Below are 27,659 nucleotides of genomic sequence, written 5' to 3'. Positions count from 1 at the left end.
GTTGGGATGGTGTTCTTCGGCTTGCAAGCATCCCCCTTTTTCCTCCAAACATAACGATGGTCACTATGGCTTCAACAGTTCTATTTTTGTTTCAACAGACCAGAGGACATTCCTCCAAAAAGTACGATCTTTGTCCCAGTGTGCATTTCAAAACCATAGTCTGGCTTTTTATGCCGGTTTTGGAGCAGTGGCTTCTTCCTTGCTGAGCGGCCTTTCAGGTTATGTCGATATAGGACTCGTTTTACTCTGGATATAGATAGTTTTGTACCTGTTTCCACCAGCATCTTCACAAGGTCCTTTGCTGTTGTTCTGGGATTGATTTGCACTTTTCGCACCAAAGTACGTTCATCTCTAGGAGACAGAACGCGTCTCCTTCCTGAGCGGTATGACGGCTGGGTGGTCCCATAGTGTTTATACTTGCATACAATTGTTTGTACAGATGAACATGGTACCTTCAGGCGTTTGAAATTGCTCCCAAGGAAGAATCAGACTTGTGGAGGGCTACAATTTTGTTTTTGAGGCCTTGGCTGATTTCTTTTGATTTTCCCATGATGTCAAGCAAAGAGGCACTGAGTTTGAAGGTAGGCTTTGAAATACATCCACAGGTACACCTCCGATTGACTCAAATTATGTCAATTAGCCAATCAGAAGCTTCTAAAGCCGTGACATAATTTTCTGGAAATTTCCAAGCTGTTTAAAGGCACTTAGTGTATGTAAACTTCTGACCCACTGGAATTGTGATACAGTGAATTATAAGTGAAATAATCTGTCTGTAAACAATTGTTGGAAAAATGACTTGTGTCATGCACAAAGTAGATGTCTGAACCGACTGATCCCTATGTGAAAAATGAATGGTGGAAAAAAGATTGGAAACATTATCCTGTTTGACCGCTAGGTTTTATGGGTATTATGACACCTCCACTGTGAGGCTCTATATTTGTACTTTAGCCAAATTCATTTGAATTCTATTCATATTATAATTTTCTGAAATCTTCATCTGTTCTGAATTGTCACACATATTCCAACTTTTAACATCACTGAAATTAACGGACTCATGATCGGACTAAAGATTCTTCCGAATATCTTTTTTTTCTCCAGTACTTTGTTCGGCGAAGTGCATCCAAACACAATTTGCACTACATCCAACACTTTACCAGAATCTACCAGCTACACAGTACACAGCAGTAACTCTCTTCTCCTGCAGAGTCCTGTTGCTAGCCTAATGTTTAATCTGGCGGTGTCGCAAATGGCACCCTATTCCCTTTATAGTGCACTACTTGGTCTGCTCTAGCCTGATCAAAAGTCATACAATGTAAATTTAATGTGGTGCCATTTGGGATGCAACCAGAGGTATGTTCTGGTGGCAGCTGTGTCCCTACTTTACCATACTCTACCTCTCTGAACTCACTAAACTCTCCAGCTAGCTACCTAAAAGCTGTTTTAAGCCTCACAGCCAACCCCATAGGATTACAGCTGTATCATGCATTCCAATTCAGACACTCACACAGTGCTTGAAGTGGACTGAAATAGATGCTCATTTTGGGTGTCTGTACAAATGTTATTTTGGTGCCAGTGCTCATCATATTTTTAAGCCATTATTCTATAAAAGGTGCCAGTACTCAAGCAGTATAATATATGAGGTAAAGGTACTCTGTGTACTGGCCCAATTCAAGCACTACAGTACGGCCTCGGAAGTTCCACACACCAATACTACAACACACAGAATGGAGCATTTTCTCTCTTCTCAATCTTCCGCAGCATAGCCAGAGTTGGTTTGAATATGGCTGGCAGAGAGTAAACAAGTTCAGCACTTTTTATCTCCTAACAAACACGTTTCCTTCCTTCTTTGGAGTATAAACTCTTATAATCTCAGGGCCAACATCTGGTGTGCCACCAAATATCATTAAATGTTCTGAACCGTGTAGGAAAAAAAAGTCATGGCTACTGGAGAGCTGCTGAGGCGACAGACACAAAGAGCACATAGCTGATTCAGCCCCAATCTTGCTCTTTCCCCCAGTCTCTCTCCCATCCCTCTCTCCATCTCCATCTCTGCTTCCCACTCCATGTCTGACGTCTTCTATCCTTCATTATCCTCCCCCTCTCTCTTCTCTTCCTCCATCTCTCCCTCTATGTCCGGTCTGACAGACACCCACACTCCAATGTGTTCCTGTCCATGCGTGTCATGACTGGGGTTACAGCAAGGTTGTTGCCGTCTAATGCAATGTTCTGTCAGAAAGGTCAAAGTTCAATGAAAAGAGCTTGTGTATTGGTCTGAATAATGATGACAGTCGGGGCCAGCCTTGACAGACCTGATCATGGCCAACATACCAACGGCATCCTACAGTGACACTTTCAGGATTTTGAAAGTTCTATATCTTGAAATCTTGATTGCTGACGTGCAAAACATTTTGGGACGGTATCAACAGTGTCTCTTATGCTATAAAGTATTGGTACTGCAACCCAACCTTCAGATCAGAATGTGCATCTTTTCTCTTGCTTGCAAAAATGTGGCCTGGGAACGTTTTCATCATGAGGTTGGGTTGCAGTAGAGTTATAAAGCAGATATAAATTAACTCACCCACTTTATTGTATCCTCTTCCACATAATGTCTCGCCAGTCCTTAAATCCAAGCCCGTTGTCCTCCATGCAAGCGAGCAGGTCTTTAATAAAAACAGAACAGGAGAGAGAGAGAGAGAGAGAGAGAAAAACAATGTTGAGAGAACATAAAAAAATAGAAGAACAAATAAATAACAGTTTTGTTTTAAGGCAATTACACTGCTCAAGGAATACGAAACCAGAAATGCTTGGTTGGAGAGACATTCAATGCTGTAACGTATTCAGCTAAGATGAGTTTCGCTAAAAAATCTAACCTGCGCTGTCTCAGTTCTCATCCCAAACGCGGTCCTTTGGGAAGCCGTGAGATATAGCATGAAAGACAGAACATGCATGGAATCCCCGCCCCCCCCCCAAAAAAGGGAAGATAAGAGCAAGCATTTCATTTTAAGCCTATTTGTGCTCCTTGAAATATATTTGGCTGAGGGGTCCTGCGGTCTCTTTGAGGAACTGCACTCAGTCTCAAATGTCATCAAATCAAAATCAAATCAAATTTCATGTCACATGCGCCGAATACTACAGGTGTAGACCTTACAGTGAAATGCTTACTTTCAAGCTCTTAACCAACAATCAGTTTTAAGAAAACACAAAAAAAACGTAACAGATACAAATGACAAATGATTAAAGAGCAGCAGTAAATAACAATAGCGGGGCTATATACAGGGGGTACCGGTACAGAGTCACTGTGCGGGGGCACCTGTGTCGAGGTAAGAGGTAATATGAACATGTAGGTAGAGTTATTAAAGTGACTATGCATAGATAATAACAAAGAGTAGCAGCAGTGTTCCAAAGGGGGGAGATGCAATGCAAATAGTCTGGGTAGCCATTTGATTAGCTGTTCAGGAGTCTTATGGCTTGGAGGTAGAATCCATTTAGGAGCCTCATAGACCTAGACTTGGCGCTCCGGTACTGCTTGCCATGCGGTAGCAGAGAGAACAGTCTATGACTAGGGTGGCTGGAGTCTTTGACAATTTTTAGGGCCTTCCTCTGACAACGCCTTGTATGGAGGTCCTGGATGGCAGGAAGCTTGGCCCCGGCACTGGGCCATACGCACTACCCTCTGTAGTGTCTTGTGGTTGGAGGCTGAGCAGTTGCCAGTTGGTGTGCTTGGACCATGTTAGTTTGTTGATGATGTGGACGCCAAGGAACTTGAAGCTCTCAACCTGCTCCACTAGAGCCCCGTCGATGAGAATGGAGGCGTGCTCGATCCTCCTTTTCCTGTAGTCCACAATCATCTCCTTTGTCTTGATCACGTTGAGGGAGAGGTTGATGTCCTTGCACCACACGGCCAGGTCTCTGACCTCCTCCCTATATGGTGTCTCGTCGCTGTTGGTGATCAGGCCTACCACTGCTGTGTCATCAGCAAACTTAATGACGGTGTTGGAGTCGTGCCTGGCAGTGCAGTCATGAGTGAACAGGGATTACAGGAGGGGACTGAGCACGCACCCCTAAGGGGCCCCCGTGTTGAGGATCAGCGTGGCGGATGTGTAGCTACCTACCCTTACCACCTGGGGGTGGCCCGTCAGGAAGTCCAGGATCCAGTTGCAGAGGGAGGTGTTTAGTCCCAGGGTCCTTAGCTTAGTGATGAGCTTTGATGGCACTATGGTGTTGAACGCTGAGCTGTTGTCAATGAATAGCATTTTCACATAGCTGTTCCTTTTGTCCAGGTGTGAAAGGGCAGTATGGAGTGCAATAGAGATTGCATCATCTGTGGATCTGTTTGTGCGGTATGCAAATTGGAGTGGGTCTAGGGTTTCTGGGATAATGGTGCGGATGTGAGCCATGACCAGCCTTTCAAAGCATTTCATGGCTATTGACGTGAGTGCTATAGGTAGGTAGTCATTTAGGCAGGTTACCTTAGTGTTCTTGGGCACAGGGACTATGGTGGTCTCCTCTCCCCTTCCATATTTAGTGCACTACATTTAACCAGGGTTCTGATCAAAAGTAGTTCCCTATAAAGGGAATAGGGTGCCATTTGAGATGCAGACTCAGTCAATGCCTAGCCTTAGAGAAGAAAGTGCCATTTTCTACACGCTGTGACTTCTTTAGGTTTGAGCAGTAAGCAGACTGCCATTACCTAACTGCCATTCAATAGAAGACATGGCAATAAAATACTGTAAAACATTCCTCATCAGTAGGAAAAAATATGCGAAGGGTGTGTGGAACGGCCTTAAAAGTGGTAAATCATCCTTTAATTAAATGTTAGATACAAGGAGAGGAAATGTGGGGGGAGAGGGGGATTGTGACAGGGCTATGGGGAGGATCTGGCTGTGACAATGCTGGCTATTAGTAGTGCTCCTTGAGTGTGCCTCTCCTCTCCTCTCCTCTCCTCTCCTCTCCTCTCCTCTCCTCTCCTCTCCTCTCCTCTCCTCTCCTCTCCTCTCCTCTCCTCTCCTCTCCTCTCCTCTCCTCTCCTCTCCTCTCCTCTCCTCTCCTCTCCTCTCCTCTCCTCTCCTCTCCTCTCCTCTCCTCTGCCCTGCCCTCCTCTGCACTCCTCTCCCTGATGTCTGATGCGCCATGTCTGGGAGAAGACAATGTGGAAATGACAGACCCACACAATACCCTGAATCACCAGGGAAATCACATCCATGCACTCGAACACTCACCCCCTGATTAAAGCCCACCTGTCACCTGCCGGAACAGTGATGTGTGCATGCATTCGTGTCTGAGTGTACATTTCAGTTTCATCTAATCCCAGAACAAATGTGACATGCTGATTAAACTGCCATTGACTCTTTAAACTGTAATTATATCTCTTTCTATGATCCTGTGGGCCCCCCAGACTCATTTCCCTTCCCGCTATGGCCCTCTTCATTACATCACTTGTACTGGGCTAAGCACTGAGGTGGCACTGTGTACATCCCAAATGGCACCCTCTTCCCTATATAGTGCACTACCTTTGATGCACATTATAGGGGATCGGGTGCTATTTGGGATGCAGCGCTTCCATCCAAACAGGTGTTAGAAGGGGATGGGCTTCAAATCTGCAACCCTCATTCCCCCATCACTTCATTAAGTCAGGATTCCTATTTGACTAAGCCATGCCTCCTTGCCCGTCCAACACATCCTTATCTCCCAGCCCTCCTAATGCGACTAGCCCTGATGCTCCTCCCTCTTTTCCCCCTGCCCCGCTACACAGTTTCTCCCTGCAAGTGGTCACTGAGTCTGAGGTGCCAAAGGAGCTCCATAAACTTGACCCCAAAAAAACATCTGGGTCAGATGGTTTAAATTCTTTAAGGTTGCTGCCCCTATCATCACAGAGCCTATCACTGACCTTTTTAACCTGTTTCCCCTCTCTGGGGAGGCTCCTATTGCTTAGAAGGCAGCCACGGTGTGTCCTTCATTTAAAGGGGAGATCAAGCTGATCGTAACTGTTATAGCCCAATTTATCTTTCCCTGTTTATCAAAAGTGTTGAAAAACATAGTCAGTAAACAACTGACTGGCTTTCTTGATGTCTGTAGTATTCTCTCTGGTATGCAATCTGGTTTCCGCCCAGGTTATGGATGTGTCACTGCAACCTTAAAGGTCCTAAATGTCACCATTGCCATTGATTCTAAGCAATGTTGTGATAAGGAGTATAGGTGTCTCCAGGGGGCGTTTGGCCAGGTTTGCTAACTACCCCTCGGCAAAAAGTGCTGTGTATAAAGTCAGAACATCTGCTTTCTCAGCCACTGCCTGTCACCAAGGGAGTACCCCAAGGCTCGATCCTAGGCCCCACGCTCTTCTCAATTTACATCAACAACATAGCACAGGTAGTAGGAAACTCTCTCACACATTTATATGCAGATGATACAGTCTTATACTCAGCTGGCCCCTCCCCGAATTTTGTGTTAAACGCTCTAAAGCTTTCTTAGTGTCCAACAAGCTTTCTCTGCCCACATTGAAATGGTACAGTACAATTCTTTATATGATTAAACCACTGATTTGACGTCGCTGACTCTTCTCATCTGCAGTTAAAATAGACTTACAGGACTGGTGCACTGGATTCTTAATGTCATCCTATTTTAATCACCAAAGATTTATACAAATCTGGAATTATTTAAATCACCAGATTTTTGGATATATTTAGAATGAGATTTTTGTTTTGGTATTTTCTCCATGTAGAGTTATGCAGTATTCGCCTCTGTTTGACAGTGTAATATTAGCTCATCATAGGACTCATTTTGTCCCATCACCCTGTGAGTTTTGCCAATAAGTTTATGAGTTTTGCCAATGGTTGACATCATTTTCACTGATGGGATAAGGCCTTATAGAAAATGCCCCCCTTGGTGAGGGGGTCTGTAAGGACAGACAGTGAGTTTCCAAAGTAGTGCAATGTCAGTCTTAACTGCATCCCAAATTACAGCCTATCCCATATTTAGTGCACCATAGCCCTGGTCAAAAGTAGTGGACTAAATAGGGAATAGGGTGCCATTTGGGACTAAATCTAAAATTAACTTACTGGGTCTTACTGAGTCATCATAGAAGAGGGTCTGTCTGTGGAGAAGCTTGTTGGGACGGCCAGAGGCTAAATCTAAATCCCCCCTTTTCTGTCAATAATTCTCTGCTTTTTCACAGCCTTGCTAATCCTCTTTCTGACTCGCCTCTTTTCATCACCACAACAGCTGCCTCAAACAATCAGGCAAAAGCAGTCATGCCGTGTGTGTGTGTGCGTGTCAGACTATCTTCTATTCATAATATTTTGATATATACTGAACATGTAGTGTTGGTCCCCATGTTTCATGAGCTGAAATAAGATCTCAAATAACATTTTCCATACGCACAAAAAGCTTATTTCTCTCAAATTTGTTTACATCCCTGTTAGTGAGCATTTATCCTTTGCCAAGATAATCCATCTACCTGACAGGTGTGGCATATCAAGAAGCTGATTAAACAGCATGATCATTACACAGGTGCACTTGTGCTGGGACACAAAAATTTGCTTTTTTTCACACAACACAATGCCACAGATGTCTCAAGTTTTGAGGGAGCGTGCAATTGGCATGCTGACTGCATGAATGTCCACCACAGCTGTTGCCAGATAATTGATTGTTCATTTCTCTACCATAAGCTGCCTCCAACGTCATTTTAGAGAATTTGGCAATACGTCCAACCAGCCTCACAACCGCAGACCACTTGAAACCACACCAGCCCAGGATCTCCACATCCCTTACCTGCGGGATCGTCTGAGACCAGCCACCCGGACAGCTGATGAAACTGAGGAGTATTTATGTCTGTAATAAAGCCTTTTGGGGGGGAAACTAATTCTGATTGGCTGGACCTGGCTCCCAAGTGGGTGGTCCTATGCCCTCCCAGGCCCAACCATGGCTGCACTCCTGCCCAGTCATGTGAAATCCATAGATTAGTGCCAAATTTATTTATTTCAATTTCCTTATATGAACTGTAACTTAGAAAAATCTTTCAAATTGTTGCATGTTGCATTTACATTTTTGTTCAGTATAGATGTGGGTCAGTACGCAGCAGACAGAGAGGGAGACAGTAGTGAAACACAGAGGGACATTGAGAAGTAAACAGAACAATAAGTGTGCTCAGCGCCCCCTTAATTCATAGCCAATTTGCTCCAGCATAGACCATAACATTAACGCCCTCGAAAGTCAAGATATCCCATAGTATGGGAACATAATAAAATGCACTGTAAACAAATCCTGAAGTTTGAATAAGGGAGCTGAGCCCATAGCTGTAAAGTGTGGAGATTATGCATGGAGCTAGTGTCACGGCTGTTTGAAGGATCGGACCAAAATGCAGCGTGTTTGTAGTTCCACATAATATATTTATTGTGAAACTAAATGCAATACACGAAAAATACTTGAATACACAAAAAACAACGACGCAGGAGGATCAAACACTACACACAAAATATAATCACCCACAAAACACAAGTGGGACAAACATCAACTTAAATATGACCTCCAATTAGAGACAACGACAACCGGCTGCCTCTAATTGGAGGTCATGCCAAACAAAAACCAACCTAGAAATACAAAACTAGAAACTAAACATAGAAATACAAAAATGGACAAACACCCCCTGTCACGCCCTGACCTACTCTACCATAGAAAATAACAACTTACTATGGTCAGGACATGACAGCTAGCCAGCCAGAAAAGCAGGGAGGCAGGCTTAGGCCTGGTTGTGCTGACTCAGTGTTGGCGTAGTGTATCTGGGGCTTGGGGGGTTAATGCAGCTGGGGGCAAAGGTCTGAGCCAGGTCCCATCAGTAGCCATCAGGACTTCAAAGAGTCCAAATGGCCATCTCCACTCGGCTCAGACTCACTGGGCAGCCCAGAAGTCCCAGCTCACAGGTCAAATTTATGTCATCTTTTATGGATCACGCTTGCATTGATTGTGCCTGAATAGATTCATGAATACAGCCCTAATTCCGTATCACACCGAAACATATGGTTATTTTTTCAAAGGCAGTGATTTCCAGACTTTTATGTAAAGCGTTTTTTTCTCTCTCTCCTTCTCTCCCCTATCATTCTCTCCTCTTTCTTTTCTCGCCTTCAATCGCTCACTCTCATTTTGCATAGAGGGTCACAGTCATTTTCCCTTCAGATAGATTTCAATTTTTTTGCATAGTGATGAATTATTCAAAGTCCTGCGCATGTGAGCGCTGCAATCAACTTACAGGAAGGAGCAGTACACGGAGAGTGACTTCCGAAACTTAAGTGTCAAAAGATTTTTGTCTGCCACCTACAATTTATTTCGGATTAGATACCACAGTGCAACACAGTGTAATTGGCTAGGCCTATAGAATGCCCCAATAGAACTACACTACAAAAGGTGAATGGCCACCATTTGTATGCATTTACTATGTTACATATTCACTTGCAAATGTGCTATTGGTTCTTTCCATTCATGTATTTCCCAGTTTGTTAATTAATTTATGAATACACATGTTGATCCTTTTAATGATTCTCTCTCACTAGTCTCTATTTCCGTCCTTGTCTTTAAGTGTTGTGCTTGTTAGGCACCCCAGCAGAGTGTGAAATTCAGATCCTCCCCTACAGTGGCACGCTGACGCTGAGTGACAGAAGAGAGACAGAACACTGGAGAGGAATCTCATCTGTCTGAGTCTCTGTCACTCTCAACTCAAAACATTGTTTACATCTTCACATAAAGTATAGCTACTGCTACTGCTGCTGCTACACTACTACTGCTACTGCTACTACTGCTACTACTAATACTATATAGTGTAGTAGGCTATGAAGAGGGTTGCAAAGGGTCGGAAACTTTCCAGAAAATTTCCGTAAATTTTCCATGGGAAGTTAAGCCCGGGGATTTGGGGAATTTTGCTTAAATTCGTCAAAAAAAGTTAGCTTATAACAGTGAACCTTTTTTGTGGGATACACATAAGGCAATTCTAAGTCTTGTGGCATATTCTGGTTAAACTATACCCAATTCAATGGAATTGCAACCCTCTGCATGCACAATGCATTCTTCCATCACATGTGCAGTGCACTCTTCCATCACATGTACAGCTGATTCTAAAGATCTGGGACGGTATTGAGATGCTATTGAGCCCACACTACTACACTGTCTGAGCCAAGAACTACATGCTTTCTACGTTTTGATTACAATATTGGTTGGGGTGAATATATTTTATATGACATACATGATTGTTTGTTAACTACTAAATAGTAGCCTACAGCAAAATGTGTTTAAATCATGTCTAACTTGGTAACAATTTCTGCTAGTTAGTTTTTGCTATAATGTCTGTTTTAGCTTGCTTGAGCCTGCTAACTGAGGAGTGGTAATTCACCTGTTTCCATACAGGTTTCATTTTAAAACATTTATCTTACAAAGGAATTGTTTAATCTAACTGCTTAACTATTTATCTGTACATGAAATTGTATTTTTTTCCTCCATTTTATTTTCCTAATCTTTACAGGAAAATGACACGAGCACTATCTGATGTGTGGAGACATTTTACTGCAGCTAATGTAGAAGGAAAAGCTGTGTACAGTTGCAAATACTGTGCAAAATTATATGTGAAGAATGCAACAAGCAACCTCTGACAAAAACCTCTTCTATTCGAGGTGAAAATTATGAATCAGACACCTTATCGATAGCAACAGCTCATGGTCCTCCTGGAATCAGAAGTCTTTTGACTCAATGGAGGAACGTAGTCAGAGAAATGCTGATGAATGTCCTGCTCGAGCTGTGTATGCAACTGGTTCACCTCTGATGCTCACAGGCAATGTGTATTGGAAGAGATTTCTGAATGTTCTTCGCCCAGCATGCACCCCTCCAAGCAGACATGATTTATCTACTCATTTGCTGGATGCAGAGTTCAACAGAGTTCAAGTAACGGTCAAGCAAATCATAGAGAAAGCAGACTGTATTGCAATCATCTCTGATGGGTGGTCGAATAATCGTGGGCAAGGAATAATTAACTACATCATCTCCACCCCTCAACCAGTATTCTACAAGAGCACAGACACAAGGGATAAGAGACACACCAGTCTCTACATTGCAGATGAGCTGAAGGCAGTCATCAATGACCTTGGAACACAGAAGGTATTGGCACTGGTGACAGACAATGCTGCGAACATAAAGTCTGCTTGGTCTAAAGTGGAGGAGTCCTACCCTCACAACACACCTATTGGCTGTGTTGCTCATGCATGGAATCTGCTCCTCAATGACATCATGGCACTGAAAACAATGGATACACTCTAGAAGAGAGCCAAGGAAATGGTTAGGTATGTGAAGGGTCATCAAGTTATGGCAGCAATCTACCTCACAAAGCAAAGGGAGAAGAAGAAGAGTACCACATTGAAGCTGCCCAGCAACACCCGTTGGGGTGGTGTTGTCATCATGTTTGACAGTCTACTGGAGGGGAGGAAGTCTCTCCAAGAAATGGCCATATCAGTCTACCGATATGGACAGCCCCATCAGGAGGATCCTCCTGGATTATGTATTTTGGGAGAGAGTGGTAAGCAATCTAGAAGAAAAAGAAATGCACACCTATTAAGGCGAGGTGCTGGCTAGCGGAGTAGAAAACCCGAAAATAAGGGAGAGCTGCACACTCTAGGAGCTCAGATGCAAAAGAATGTATATCCAACGTTTCAACAGCCAAGCTGTCTTCATCAGGGTATCATGAGTGGTAAGCAGCCTGAAACTCCTGAAACCTATAGCAGTAGCCATTGCATGGATTTAGGGAATCAATGACATCCTGTCTGATGTTCAGACAGCTTGCAGATGTAAGAGAAGAAAATCGTACTGCCCTGCCCACTTCACTATTGCTGCAAGCAGAGGAAACTGCTGTTCTGAAATACATCAAAACGCATGAAGACTTCTACCTGAAGCCCATACACGCCGCAGCATACATGTTGGACCCCAAGTATGCTGGCAAGAGCATCTTGTCTGGGGCAGTCGGGCCACTCCGGCAGCTCGGGGCAGTCTGGCCACTCCGGCAGCTCGGGGCAGTCTGGCCACTCCGGCAGCTCCGGGCAGTCTGGCCACTCCGGCAGTTCAGGGCAGTCTGGCCACTCCGGCAGCTCCGGGCAGTCTGGCCACTCCGGCAGCTCGGGGCAGTCTGGCCACTCCGGCAGCTCGGGGCAGTCTGGCCACTCCGGCAGCTCCGGGCAGTCTGGCCACTCCGGCAGCTCCGGGCAGTCTGGCCACTCCGGCCACTCTGGCAGAGATCAACAAGGCCTATGTTGTCATCACTATCGTGTCTCACCACCTTGGCCTGGATGAGGGCAAGGTTCTTGGGAGTCTGGCGAAGTACACTTCCAAGGAAGGGCTTTGGGATGGAGATGCAATATGGCAGTCGTGCCAACATATCTCATCAGCCAACTTTGTGGATCTGAGGCTCTTTCCCCTGTTGCCTCCATCATCCTGCAAATCCTACCATCAGCCGCCTCAGAGCAAAACTGGTCCTTGTTTTAGAACACACACACACCAAAGCACGCAACAGGCTGAACAATACAAGGGTTGAAAAATTGGTGGCCATCAAGGCAAATTTCTGGCTTTTTGAGCCTAACAACGAGCCATCCTCAACAGGGTTGGAAAGTGACAGTGAAGATGATGCCTCAGTCTGATGTTCAAGAGGTGGACATTGAGGAGATCCAGGGAGAAGACATGGAAGCCTGAGAGGAAGACAACCAAAGCTTTAGTTTCTAGACTATCATTTTACAGATGTATGTTGAAAATGTTTTTGGGAGATGCAATGGATCATTGGGGATCATTCAATATTACATTTTGTTGTTCAGTGACATCATCCCATGTAATGAGTCAACTCATTTAAAGTTAAATTCGAAACTATATATATATTGGAAAGATTTAATAATTTGCAATTATGTCTACTTATGATAAAAGGTTTATGTTTCTGCCTCTATATGATATGGTAAAATATATCCAATACAAAAAACATCTACATTTAAATGGTATTAATATTAATTTGCATATATTTCTGTTAATTCCCATATATTCCCATTAATTCCAAAGGAAAGTTTCCAACTCTGAATATTCCACAAAATGTGCAACCCTAGCTATGACCACTAGTATTTATTTTAATTTAATTTATTTACACCACTAGTAAAAATCTATACACGTGTAGTTGACAGAATTAAACAGCTACCAAGGAAAAGTTGTACATATTTCACAATACAACCTTGTCATTGGTAAAGCATCCCACCATTGAGGCTCTGTGACCTGGCCTTGACCTGTGTCTGCATCCCGCGGCCTGCCACCCTACCTGCTGAGCAGGGGGCAGATAGGCGGACCACCATCTGCTATTCCATCCCCTCAACACCAAGGACGTCTTATGCTAGGACTTAGCATGAAGACCAGGGATGGTCAAAGAAGTGACAAAGAAGTGTCTAACAGTGACAAAGTGTCTAATAGAGCTGCACTAGAACTGATTCACAGATTGTGCCTTTAAAGGATGATTCTGATGTTTAGGTGACAGGCTGTGCAAGGCTGCAGTGAGATCAGTCAACAAAACCAACAGTCAGCAGACAAGGCCAATGATCTCCATGCAAATCATGCCTGCTATGCAGCTTGTAGCTAAATTACTAGCAGCTGGTAATTTAAAACGCATGCAAATATTTTTGTTAGAGGAAGAAGAAAGTGTGCTCACTGATTGAGTGAGAACATAGACAGAGTCCAAAATGGCACCCGATTCCCTATATAATGCAGAGAGCTCTGGTCAAAAGTAGTGCTTTATGTTTGGAATAGGGTACCATTTGGGATGCATAAACGAGAAGGATCGCAAATCAGGACCAATCAAATGCTAACAAACACCATGCCCGCCAATTACTAAACCTCACTCAGACTTAATTCACTTTTGCTTTCAGTCTCCATAAATGTTCCCTCCCCAAACAATTTGGCACTGAGCAAATTTCAGGTCTGCAGAGCACTAACTTGAATGAGGAAATTCAAATAAAATGTTATTGGTCACATACACGTGAATTGCAGATGTAATTGCTGGTGTAGCGAAATTCTTGTTCTTCTAGCTCCGACAGTGCAGTGATATTTAACAGGTAATATCTAACAAATTACACAACATACAGTATACACACAAATCTAAGTAGGAATGAATTAAGACTATATACATATGGACGAGCGATGTCGGAGCGTAACGGACTAAGTTACAGTAGAATAGTATAGAATACAGTATATACATATGAGATGAGTAATGAAAGAAATGTAAACATTATTAAGTGACTAAGAGAACGTAGAATAGTATAGAACACAGTATGTACATATGAGATTAGTAATGCCAGATATGTAAACATTATTAAAGTGACTAGTGTCCCATTCCTTAAAGTGGCCAGTGATTTCTAGTCTAGGCTTATAGGCAGAAGCCTCTAATGTGCTTGTGATGGCTGTTTAACAGTCTGATGGCCTTGAGATAGAACCTGTTTAACAGTCTCTCGGTACCAGCTTTCATGCACCTGTACTGACCTCATCTTCTGGATGATAGCGGGGTGAACAGGCAGTGGCTCGGGTGGTTGATGTCCTTTGATGATCTTTTTGGCTTTCCTGTGACATCGGGTGCTGTAGGTGTCCTGGAGGGAAGGTAGTTTGCCCCCGGTTATGCGTTTCAGCAGACCGCACCACCCTCTGGAGAGCCTTGCGGTTGCGGGAGGTGCAGTTGCCGTACCAGGTGGTGATACAGCCCAACAAGATGCTTGCAATTGTGCATCTGTAAAACTTTGTGGGGTTTAGGTGACAAGTCAAACTTCTTTAGCCTCCTGAGGTTGACGAGGCGCTGTTGCGCCTTCTTCACCACACGCTCTGGATAAGAGCGTCTGCTAAATGACTAAAATGTAAATGTAATACAATCGCCACCGGACAAATTACATTGACCTCCCCCCTTCCTTTTGTACACTGCTGCTACTCGCTGTTTATTATCTATGCATAGTCACTTCACCCCCACCTACATGTACAAATTACCTCAACTAACCTGTATCCTTGCACACTGACTCGGTTCCGGTGCCCCCTTTATATAACCTCATTATTGTTATTCTTATTGTGTTACTTTTTATTTTAGTCTACTTGGTAAATATTTTCTTAACTCTTCTTGAACTGCACTGTTGGTTACGGGCTTATACACTTGGAGTATTCGGCGCACGTGACAAATAAAGTTTGATTTGATGTACTGAAAATCTTGCTGGCTTTACCGACTCCGACAGAGTATCCCGAGAGAGCCATGTCTCCGTGAAACAAAGTATGTTCCAGACCCCTAAGCTCATCAACTTTGTTATCCAAAGACTGAACATTAGCGAGTAATATACTCGGAAGCGGTGGGTGGTGTGCGTGCCTCCTAAGTTGAACCAGCAAGCTGCCTCGAGTACCTCTCCTCCGCCGGTGATGTTTTGGGTCGGCCTCCGGAATAAGTACAATTTCTCTGGGGTGAGTGAACAAAGGATCTGTTCCAGGGAAGTCGTATTCATGGTCGTAATGCTGGTAGTTCTGGTGAGTTACCGCCGCTCTAATATCCAATAGTTCTTCCCGGCTGTATGTAATGACACAAAACATTTCCTGAACTAATAATGTAAAAAATTGTAGATAAAAAAACGAAATACTGCAAAGTTTCCTAAGAGCTAGTCGAGATGCTGCCATCTCCGTCGGCGCCATCTTTCTGTGCAACTTCCTGCAAGCATTTACTGTGAACACTGAAGCTGTACCCGCTTAAAGTTCGTTTTAAACAGTAGGCTACTGTGGTTATTTGATCAAAATGTAGGCCTACCATCAAAAACAATGGAGAAAAACACATCACATAGCATTTTAACATGGAAATAGCTGTTCTATCATTCAGCCTACAGTTGCAGCCAATGTGTGGTGTTCAATGCCTACAGTACATTCCATGAGACTTTTGGAGGAAAAAACAACATGCAGGGCTTGACATTAACCTTTTTATCTAAGTTCCCATACCATTACTACAGAGAATCAGACAAATTACGCTACGCTCTGCCTATTGGCTACTTAGCTTATTCAAGACCATCTCAAAATACAACAATTCCACTTTAAGACATAAAAAGCTCTTTACCTGACTCGCTTTTCAAAGATGTCTAGAAATGCACACATTTTGTGCTTTTGTTGGAAGCCACCACTCCCCTATTGTTGACTAGAAATGAACTATAACTGGGCTAATAACTCACTAACTAGAAAAGAATTCTAACAACTGTGAACACATGGCAACATGCAGCTCTCACTTTGATCTCAAAAGAAGCACATCTACTTGGAACCACTCATACTGTAGCCGAAACATAGTCCAGTTCAAAGTAAATGGTACAGATCCATATATGGCAATGGCTATTTGCATATTGGCCTGCTGAAGCTCTGATTGGTTATGGCGGGCTGTGTAGAGTACGGGCCTGAGTGATGCCTGTCAGTGCAATATAATCCTACTCCAATGGGCTCTGCCTACAATAAAATATCTTGCACAGTTAGTTTTGCATACTAAATCTTCCATAGTTCATTTTGTTTCAGTATATTACATTGAAAGTGGTTCGATCCCGGGCTGTGTTGCAGCCGGCCGTAATCGGGAGACCCATGAGTTGGCGCACAATTGGCCCAGCGTCGTCGGGGTTAGGGGAGGGTTTGACCGGCTATGATGTCCTTGTCCCATCGCGCTTTAGCAACTCCTTGTGGCGGCCGGGCGCATGCATGCTGGCTTCAATCGCCAGCTATACAGCGTTCCCTCCGACACATTGGTGTGGCTGGCTTCCGGGTTAAGCGGGCATTGTGTCAAGAAGCAGGGGGGCTTGGCTGGGTTGTGTTTCGGAGGAAGCACGGTTCTCAACCTTCGCCTCTCCCGAGTCCGTGCAGGAGTTGCAGCAAAAAAAAAAAAAAACACTAACTACCAAATGGATATCAGAAAATTGGGGAGAAAAAGGGGTAAAAAGTACAACATAAAATAAACAAATATTTAAAAACATTTGCTAATGCATTGATTCGATTACAGTTTCCACAGTAGAGCAAAACGTTGATAGTGTTAACTAAAGGGGAAAACTGTAGAAAGTTGAGTGAAGTTCAATCTCGTGCTTATCTGCTGGGGATCATATTTCTTCTGTGCGGAAGTCCGAGGGGAGCTGCACACCCAAGCGCAGCTTAGAGGGAACATTGGTCTCCAATCCATTTCCATCTGTTTGAGAATCCTAGAGAAGCTTACTCAAAAGGAAGAATGTAGGTTTGAGGATTTTCTTTCACTCACATCGGTTGCATCCCAATTGGCATCCTATTCCATATATATTGCACTACTTTTGAACAGAGCCTTATGGTACACTATATAGAGAATAGGATGCCATTTGAAGCGCACACATATACTTCATCTCTTTTATCCCAGATTGATTGGTCAGTCTTTTCAAGTGTTGCCATAGATCTGGCCAATCCTAACGCGCTGCTTCGAAGCAATTATGAATCTGATCGAGCAGGAGAGCTGGGAAACAGGTGAGGGTGTCTATGATGGTGCCTGTACTGCACCTAAATGTTATACAGTGAGGGAAAAAACTATTAGATCCCCTGCTGATTTTGTACGTTTGCCCACTGACAAAGAAATGATCAGTCTATAATTTTAATGGTAGGTTTATTTGAACAGTGAGAGACAGAATAACAACAAAAAAATCCAGAAAAACGCATGTCAAAAATGTTATAAATTGATTTGCATTTTAATGAGGGAAATAAGTATTTGACCCCCTCTCAATCAGAAAGATTTCTGGCTCCCAGGTGTCTTTTATTGTCACGGGTGTCGTTGGTAATGGAGGACCAAAACGCAGCAGGTATGTGTAAACTCATCTTGACGTTTATTATCTCAGAATGAACGTACAAAAATAACAAACAAGAGAACGAACGATCAACAGACAGTCTGGCAAGGCACAAGGCTAAACACAGAACAATCTCCCACAAATACACAGACAAACACACCCAACTAATATAGGACTTCCAATCAAAGGCAACACCACACAGCTGCCTTCAATTGGAAGTCCACCCCAATTAACTCAACATAGAAATAGATCAACCAGACTACACATAGAAATACATCAACATAAACCATAACTCAAAACCCGGAAATAATAAATCAAACGCCCTCCTAACTAACACACCACCCTGAACCACATAAAACAAATACCCTCTGCCACGTCCTGACCAAACTAAAATGACAATTAACCCTTATACTGGCCAGGACGTGACATTTATACAGGTAACGAGCTGAGATTAGGAGCACACTCTTAAAGGGAGTGCTCCTAATCTCAGCTTGTTACCTGTATAAAATACACCTGTCCACAGAAGCAATCAATCAGATTCCAAACTCTCCACCATGGCCAAGACCAAAGAGCTCTCCAAGGATGTCAGGGACAAGATTGTAGACCTACACAAAGCTGGAATGGGCTACAAGACCATCGCCAAGCAGCTTGGTGAGAAGGTGACAACAGTTGGTGCGATTATTCGCAAATGGAAGAAACACAAAATAACTGTCAATCTCCCTTAGCCTGGGGTTGCATGCAAGATCTCGTGAAGTTGCAATGATCATGAGAACGGTGAGGAATCAGCCCAGAACTACACGGGAGGATCTTATCAATTATCTCAAGGCAACTGGGACCATAGTCACCAAGAAAACAATTGGTAACACCACGCCGTGAAGGACTGAAATCCTGCAGCGCCCGCAAGGTCCCCCTGCTCAAGAAAGCACATATACATGCCCGTCTGAAGTTTGCCAATGAACATCTGAATGATTCAGAGGACAACTGGGTGAAAGTGTTGTGGTCAGATGAGACCAAAATGAAGCTCTTTGGCATCAACTCAACTCGCCGTGTTTGGAGGAGGAGGAATGCTGCCTATGACCCCAAGAATACCATCCCCACCATCAAACAAGGAGGTGGAAACATTATGCTTTGGGGGTGTTTTTCTGCTAAAGGGACAGGACAACTTCACCGCATCAAAGGGACGATGGACGGGGCCATGTACCGTCAAATCTTGGGTGAGAACCTCCTTCCCTCAGCCAGGGCATTGAAAATGGGTTGTGGGTGGGTATTCCAGCATGACAATGACCCAAAACACACGGCGAAGGCAACAAAGGAGTGGCTCAAGAAGAAGCACATTAAGGTCCTGGAGTGGCCTAGCCAGTCTCCAGACCTTAATCCCATAGAAAATCTGTGGAGGGAGCTGAAGGTTCGAGTTGCCAAATGTCAGCCTCGAAACCTTAATGACTTGGAGAAGATCTGCAAAGAGGAGTGGGACAAAATCCCTCCTGAGATGTGTGCAAACCTGGTGGCCAACTACAAGAAACGTCTGACCTCTGTGGTTGCCAACAAGGGTTTTGCCACCAAGTACTAAGTCATGTTTTGCAGAGGGGTCAAATACTTATTTCCCTCATTAAAATGCAAATAATTGTATAACATTTTTGACATGCGTTTTTCTGGATTTTTTTGTTGTTATTCTGTCTCTCACTGTTCAAATAAACCTACCATTAAAATTATAGACTGATCATTTCTTTGTCAGTGGGCAAAGGTACAAAATCAGCAGGGGATCAAATACTTTTTTCCCTCACTGTATATTTTCTCTCTCCTCTGGTCTGCTGTAGTGTGTCCTATACATAAAAGAGGTAGCGTCATGGTCGTGCATTTCATCACAGGCCTCCGTGTGGGTGGAGAATCACACTGCTCATTAGCAATCTGGGGAGGGAGAGGGGGAGGGAGAGGGAGAGACTAAACTCCATCTCTCTATGTCAATTTGAAGCTGTACAATCTTTTTTAAATGTAAGATTCTCCAGAGTAACAGGTCTTATGAAATCTCTTGTATAACTCAAATTCCCCCTTGACAGGCATCATTTATTGATATATTCCTCACTAGAAATGTTTGTGCAGCAATATGTAATAATTGAGAGGTTTGGTGCATAATGTAATTAAGGATTTCCCCTTACACTGATACACTACTGTTTGTTTACAAGACGTACACACAGGAACACAAGTACAGGCACACAAGGCACACGCACATGCAAATATATCACTCTGCATCCATTTCGTCACTTGATTGCTGTGATTCATTCTACTGCACATTCTCCAGTGGTAAAGCGGCCTTTACTGGTTCTAACAGCAGACCTATAAGTTTGCTGCCAGATCTCAGCAAACTGTTGGAAAAAATGCTGTGTTGACCAAATACAATGTTATTTCTCTGTAAACAAATTAACAACATACTTTCAGCATGCTTATAGAGAAGGGCACTCAACATGTACTGCACTGACACAAATGACTGATGATTGGTTGAAAGAAATTGATAAGAAGATTGTGGGAGCTGTACTGTTAGATTTCAGTGCAGCCTTTGATATTACTGACCATAACTTATCTGTTATGGCTTTTCAACCTCAGACTGCCATATTGGGGATTCAGAACTATCTAATAGAACTCAAGGGGTTTTCTTTAAAGGAAGCTTCTCTAATGTGAAACATGTAAAGTGTGGTGTAACGCAGGGCAGCTCTCTAGACCCTCTACTCTTTTCTCTTCTTACCAATGAACTGCCACTGGCATTAAACAAAGCATGTGTGTCCATGTATGCTGATGATTCAACCATATATGCATCAGCAACCAAAGCTAATGAAGTCACTGAAACCCTTAACAAAGAGATGCAGTCTGTTTTGGAATGGGTGGCCAGTAATAAACTGGTCCAGAACATCTCTTAAACTAAGAGCATTGTGTTTGGTTCAAATCCTTCCCTAAGTTCTAGACAGCTGTCACGTCCTGACCATAGAAATATTTTATTTTCTATGGTAGAGTAGGTCAGGGCATGACTGGGGGGTTGATCTAGTTTGTTTATTTCTATGTGGGGTTCTAGGTTTGATTTTCTATGTTGGTGATTTGTATGATTCCAAATTAGAGGCAGCTGGTTATCGTTGTCTCTAATTGGGGATCATACTTAAGTAGCATTTCTTCCACCTGTGGGTTATGGGATATTATTTATTTTCAGTTGCCTGTTAGCACTGCATTGTCGTCACGGTTCGTTTATTCTTTATTTGTTTTGTCTTTGCCTAAGTTTCACTATTAATAAATTATGTGGAACGCTACTCACGCTGCGCTTTGGTCCGATCATTCCAACGAACGTGACAGAATATCCCATCAAACCAGGACCAAGCAGCGTGACCAGGAGGAGCAGGGATCCTGGTCATGGGAGAGAAGGGAGTGGAGGACTTCCTGGACGTGGGAGGAGATCATGGCAGGAGACAAGAGCCTGCCATGGAAGCAGGCGGAGGCAGCGAAGGAGGATCAACGACGACTCCGGGGTTCGCAACCACGACGGAAGCCCAAGAGACAGCCTGAAAAAGTTTTTTGGGGGGGGCACATGGAGTGGTCGGCGAGGCCCAGGGGCGAGTTGGAGAGCGAAGAGGAATATTGGGAGAGACTGAGCGAGGAGTATTGTGAGATAGTTGAGGGGAGTGATGAGGTAGAGTGGATGGTTTGGTGTCTGGAGCAAGACAGTCGCCGTGAGGAGCGTGGGACTAGTCAGGCACCATGTTTTGCGGAGATATGCAATGTGTCTCCAGTGCGCATCCACAGCCTGGTGCGTTTTGTGCCAGCTCCTCGCACTTGCCGTGCAAAAGTGAGAATCCAGCCAGGACGGGTTGTGCCGGCTCAGCGCTCCTGGTCTCCAATACGTCTCCTCGGTCCAGGATATCCTGCGCCAGCTCTACGCACTGTGTCACCAGTGCGCCTTCACAGCCCAGTGCGTCCTGTGCCAGCACCTCGCACTTGCCGGCCTAAAGTGAGCATCCAGCCAGGACGGGTTGTGCCAGCTCTACACTCCAGACCTCCAGTGCGCCTCCACGGTCCAGTATATCCTGTGCCGGCTCTACGCACTGTGTCGCCAGTGAGCCTTCACAGCCTAGTGCGTCCTGTGCCAGCGCCCCGCACTTGCCGTGCGAAAGTGAGCATCCAGCCAGGACGGGTTGTGCCAGCTCTACTCTCCAGACCTCCAGTGCGCCTCCACGGTCCAGTATATCCTGCACCGGCTATACGCACCAGGTCTCCAGTACGTCTCACCAGCCCGGTATGTCCTGTGCCTGCTCCTCGCACTCTCCCTGAAGTACGTGTCCCCAGTCAGGTACGTCCTGTGCCTGCTTCCCGCACTCACCCTGAAGTGCGTGTCACCAGTCTGGTGCCACCTGTCCCAGCTCCACGCACCAGGCCTCCAGTGCGCCTTCACAGTCCAGTGCTTCCGGCGACAGTACCCAGTCCAGAGCTTCCGGTGACAGTTCCCAGTCCAGAGCTTCCGGCGACAGTTCCCAGTCCAGAGCTTCCGGCGACAGTTCCCAGTCCAGAGCTTCCGGCGACAGTTCCCAGTCCAGAGCTTCCGGCGACGTTTCCCGGTCCAGAGCTTCCGGCGACGTTTCACGGTCCGGAACCTCCAGAGACGGTCCACGGTCCGGAACCTCCAGAGACGGTCCACGGTCCGGAACCTCCTGAGACGGTCCACGGTCCGGAACCTCCTGAGACGGTCCACGGTCCGGAACATCCTGAGACGGTCCACGGTCCGGAACCTCCTGAGACGGTCCACGGTCCGGAACCTCCTGCGACGGTCAACGGTCCGGAATCTCCAGCTCCATGGTCGGAGCCTTCCTCTGCGCCGATGCCCAGTCTAAGCACGGCGTCCAGTCCAGCTCCAAGGCCAGAGTCTTCTTCTGCGTTGGTGCCCAGTCCAGGCACAGTGCTCAGCCTGGGTCCATGGCTGGACCCGCAGGATGAGCGGGTTCTTCGGCCCGCACCAGAGCCACCACCAAAGCTGGTGGATCTGTGGGATGAGCGGCTTCTTCGTCCCGCACCAGAGCCGCCCCCGATGCTGGTGGATCTGTGGGATGAGCGGGTTCTTCGTCCCGCACCAGAGCCGCCTCCAATGCTGGCGGATCCACAGGATGAGAGGGTTATTCGTCCTGCACCAGAGCCGCCACCGACACTAGACACCCCCCCAACCCTCCCTTTTTGTTTCAGGTTTTGCGGTCGGAGTCCACACCTTTGGGGGGTGGTACTGTCACGTCCTGACCATAGAAAGATTTTATTTTCTATGGTAGAGTAGGTCAGGGCGTGACTGGGGGGTTGATCTAGTTTATTTATTTCTATGTGGGGTTCTAGGTTTGATTTTCTATGTTGGTGATTTGTTTGATTCCCAATTAGAGGCAGCTGGTTATCGTTGTCTCTAATTGGGGATCATACTTGAGTAGCATTTTTTTCCACCTGTGGGTTATGGGATATTATTTATTTTCAGTTGCCTGTTAGCACTGCATTGTCGTCACGGTTCGTTTATTCTTTATTTGTTTTGTCTTTGCTTAAGTTTCACTATTAATAAATTATGTGAAACGCTACTCACGCTGCGCTTTGGTCCGATCATTCCAACGAACGTGACAGAATATGTCCATAATGAAGAGATGCTCTGCTTTTTTGACACCACACTCCAAAAAGCAAGTCTTGCAGGCTCTAATTTTGTCTTATCTTGATTATTCCCCAGTCGTGTGGTCGAGTGCTGCAAGGAAAGACCTAGTTAAGCTGCAGCTGGCCCAGAACAGAGTGGCACGTCTTGTAATCAGAGGGCTGATATACAGTTGAAGTCGGAAGTTTACATACACTTAGGTTGGAGTCATTCAAACTCGTATTTCAACCACTCCACAAATTTCTTGTTAACAAACTATAGTTTTGGCAAGTCAGTTAGGACATCTACTTTGTGCATGACACAAGTAATTTTTCCAACAATTGTTTACAGACAGATTATTTCACTTATAATTCACTGAATCACAATTCCAGTGGGTCAGAAGTTTACATATACTAAGTTGACTGTGCCTTTAAACAGCTTGGAAAATTCTTGTAAATTATGTCATGGCTTTAGAAGTTTCTGATAGGCTAATTGACATCATTTGAGTCAATTGGAGGTGTACCTGTGGATGTATTTCAAGGCCTACCTTCAAACTCAGTGCCTCTTTGCTTGACATCATGGGAAAATCCAAAGAAATCAGCCAAGACTTCAGAAAAAAAATTGTAGCCCTCCACAAGTCTGGTTCATCCTTGGGAGCAATTTCCAAACACCTGAAGGTACCACATTCATCTGTACAGACAGTAGTATGCAAGTATAAACACCATGGTACCACGCAGCCATCATACCGCTCAGGAAGGAGACGAGTTCTGTTTCCTAGAGATGAACGTACTTTGGTGCAAAAAGTGCAAATCAATCACTGAACTACAGCAAAGGACCTTGTGAAGATGCTGGAGGAAACAGGTACAGAAGTATCTATATCCACAGTAAAACGAGTCCTATATCGACATATCCTGAAAGGCCGCTCAGCAAGGAAGAAGCCACAGCTCCAAAACTGCCATAAAAAAGACAGACTACGGTTTGCAACTGCACATGGGGACAAAGATCATACTTTTTGGAGAAATGTCCTCTGGTCTGATGAAACAAAAATAGAACTGCTTGGTCATAATGACCATCGTTATGTTTGGAGGGACAAGGGGGAGGCTTGCAAGCCGAAGAACACCATACCAACCGTGAAGCATCATGTTGTGGGGGTGCTTTGCTGCAGGAGGGACTGGTGCACTTCACAAAATAGATGGCATCATAAGGCAGGAAAATGATGTGGATATATTGAAGCAACATCTCAAGACATCAGTCAGGAAGTTAAAGCTTGGTCGCAAATGGGTCTTCCAAATGGACATTGACCCTAAGCATACTTCCAAAGTTGTGGCAAAATGGCTTAAGGTCAACAAAGTCAAGGTATTGGAGTGGCCATCACAAAGCCCTGACCTCAATCCTATAAAACATTTGTGGGCAGAACTGAAAAAGCATGTGCGAGAAAGAGGCCTACAACCTGACTCAGTTACACCAGCTCTGTCAGGAGGAATGGGCCAAAATTCACCCAACTTATTGTGGGAAGCTTGTGGAAGGCTACCGGAAACGTTTGACCCAAGTTAAACTATTTAAAGGCAATGCTACCAAATACTAATTGAGTGTATGTAAACTTCTGACCCACTGGGAATGTGATGAAAGAAATAAAAGCTGAAATAAATCACTCTACTATTATTCTGACATTTCACATTCTTAAAATAAAGTGGTGATCCTAACTGACCTAAGACATGGAATTTTTACTCGGATTAAATGTCAGGAATCGTGTAAAAACTGAGTTTGAAGGTGAATGTAAACTTCCGACTTCAACTGTATGTGGTAGTAATTCACTAACAATTAAAGTGGAACTGACAGCATTTTAGCAACATCAAATCTTATTAAAATCTGTTAATATATTGACACTTTCTATTTTTGATATTGCTACTATGCAAATACATAAGTAACCATTTCACTAACGTTTACACCTTCGGTAGAGACCTATCCACTTAGCAAGATGTGGCTGGGGGTTATAGCATTTCTTTCAATATAGACAACTGTGTCTGGGTAAGCGGCATCTAATATTTATCAAATATTCTTATCTGGACACTTTGTTTTGATATTGCTACTATGCAAATATGCAAGTAACCATTACACTGTATTGTGTACACCCTCTGTATCTCGTGCATGTGACAAATAAACTTTGATTTTATTTGATATAGTGTGTGTTTCCCAGAGACGGTAATGTGAACAACAACATAACCTGCACCAAAGTCAGATTAGGGATACAGTATAGGCCAAGGACTATATAAACTGTATCTTTACCTGGAGTTTTTCCTTATTGTAGGCTACTATTTTTACCACTTTTAGTCTAGAAACATTGTTTGTTTTCGAAACTACTCACATGTGAATCCTTAAAGAGATGTGTGGTGCTAAGGCTTAAGAGGGTGTGAATGATGCTGAATGGGTGTAGACAAAGAAGGGCTCTCAAGTAATAGTACCAAAACATTCAAGGCGTATTTTCTCAAAAGTGGGGTTACAAGTTTATCAACTTTCAAAGCAAAATTACTTTCCCATTGTTCCTTAACTGCAGTTTATGATGTACCATTTTGTAGCTCTTAGTCTCTACTTTATCGAATGTAAAAAACACAATTTCAAATTTTGCTACATAAGACCCGAATCGAGGTGGTCAGTCACATATATCCTCCAAAACACGAGGTTCGAGGGGCATTATCACTTTTATACAACGGGTTACCAACATATTGAAAGAACGATTTACATATTTTAATTAAAAAAAAACGTTATTTCTATGAATTTATTCATACATTCATCCTTCCACAAGATATAGTCCCGACACAATAGGTCATTCGGTTGCCAGAGACGCGACATAGTCATTAAGTCTTTTTGTTCTGTATCTATGGACCAGTCATTCGTTCAAATTTTCCATTGCCATACTACCTGGCAACATTCTTATCTCTTGCAATGCTCTACTTTCCGGCTACCCGGATAAAGCACTAAATAAACTTCAGTTAGTGCTAAATACGGCTGCTAGAATCCTGACTAGAACCAAAAAATTTGATCATATTACTCCAGTGTTAGCCTCCCTACACTGGCTTCCTGTTAAGGCAAGGGCTGATTTCAAGGTTTTACTGCTAACCTACAAAGCATTACATGGGCTTGCTCCTACCTATCTTTCCGATTTGGTCCTGCCGTACATACCTACACGTACGCTACGGTCACAAGACGCAGGCCTCCTAATTGTCCCTAGAATTTCTAAGCAAACGGCTGGAGGTAGGGCTTTCTCCTATAGAGCTCCATTTTTATGGAATGGTCTGCCTACCAATGTGAGAGACGCAGACTCAGTCTCAACCTTTAAGTCTTTACTGAAGACTTATCTCTTCAGTAGGTCCTATGATTAAGTATAGTCTGGCCCAGGAGTGTGAAGGTGAACGGAAAGGCTGGAGCAACGAACCGCCCTTGCTGTCTCTGCCTTGCCGGTTCCCCTCTTTCCACTGGGATTCTCTGCCTCTAACCCTTTTACAGAGGCTGAGTCACTGGCCTACTGGTGTTCTTCCATGCCGTCCATGGGAGGGGTGCGTCACTTGAGTGGGTTGAGTCACTGACGTGGTCTTCCTGTCTGGGTTGGCGCCCCCCCTTGGGTTGTGCCATGGCGGAGATCGTTGTGGGCTATACTCGGCCTTGTCTTGGGACGGTAAGTTGGTGGTTGGAGACATCCCTCTAGTGGTGTGGGGGCTGTGCTTTGGCAAAGTGGGTGGGGTTATATCCTGCCTGTTTGGCCCTGTCCGGGGTATCATCGGATGGGGCCACAGTGTCTTCTGATCCCTCCTGTCTCAGCCTCCAGTATTTATGCTGCAGTAGTTTATGTGTCGGGGGGCTAGGGTCAGTCTGTTACATCTGGAGTATTTCTCTTGTCTTATCCGATTGTCCTGTGTGTATTTAAATATGCTCTCTCTAATTCTCTCTCTCTTTTCTGTCTTTCTCTCGGAGGACCTGAGCCCTAGGACCATGCCTCAGGACTACCTGGTATGATGACTCCTTGCTGTCCCCAGTCCACCTGGCCGTGCTGCTGCTCCAGTTTCAACTGTTCTGCCTGCGGCTATGGAACCCTGACCTGTTCACCGGACGTGCTTGTTGCACCCTCGACAACTACTATGATTATTATTATTTGACCATGCTGGTCATTTATGAACATTTTAACATTTTAACATTTTGACCATGTT

The 27,659-nt window shown here is 44.4% G+C and overlaps 1 protein-coding gene across 1 annotated transcript in view; it reads right to left on the bottom strand.

Annotated features, from left to right (window-relative positions):
• Positions 1-27,659, bottom strand: part of LOC123731526 (disks large-associated protein 1) — a 204,099-nt gene that overhangs the window by 102,940 nt on the left and 73,500 nt on the right. Inside the window, exon 2 of the mRNA XM_045710555.1 lies at positions 2,579-2,660. The gene's annotated coding sequence lies outside the window, so the exon portion shown is untranslated. The remainder of the gene's footprint in view (positions 1-2,578; positions 2,661-27,659) is intronic.

The sequence above is a fragment of the Salmo salar genome, chromosome ssa29 (assembly GCF_905237065.1).
Source record: "Salmo salar chromosome ssa29, Ssal_v3.1, whole genome shotgun sequence".
In the NCBI taxonomy this organism is placed as follows: domain Eukaryota; kingdom Metazoa; phylum Chordata; class Actinopteri; order Salmoniformes; family Salmonidae; genus Salmo; species Salmo salar.
The sequence above is the reverse complement of the archived record's forward strand: the minus strand, read 5'-3'. Positions and strand labels throughout refer to the sequence as shown.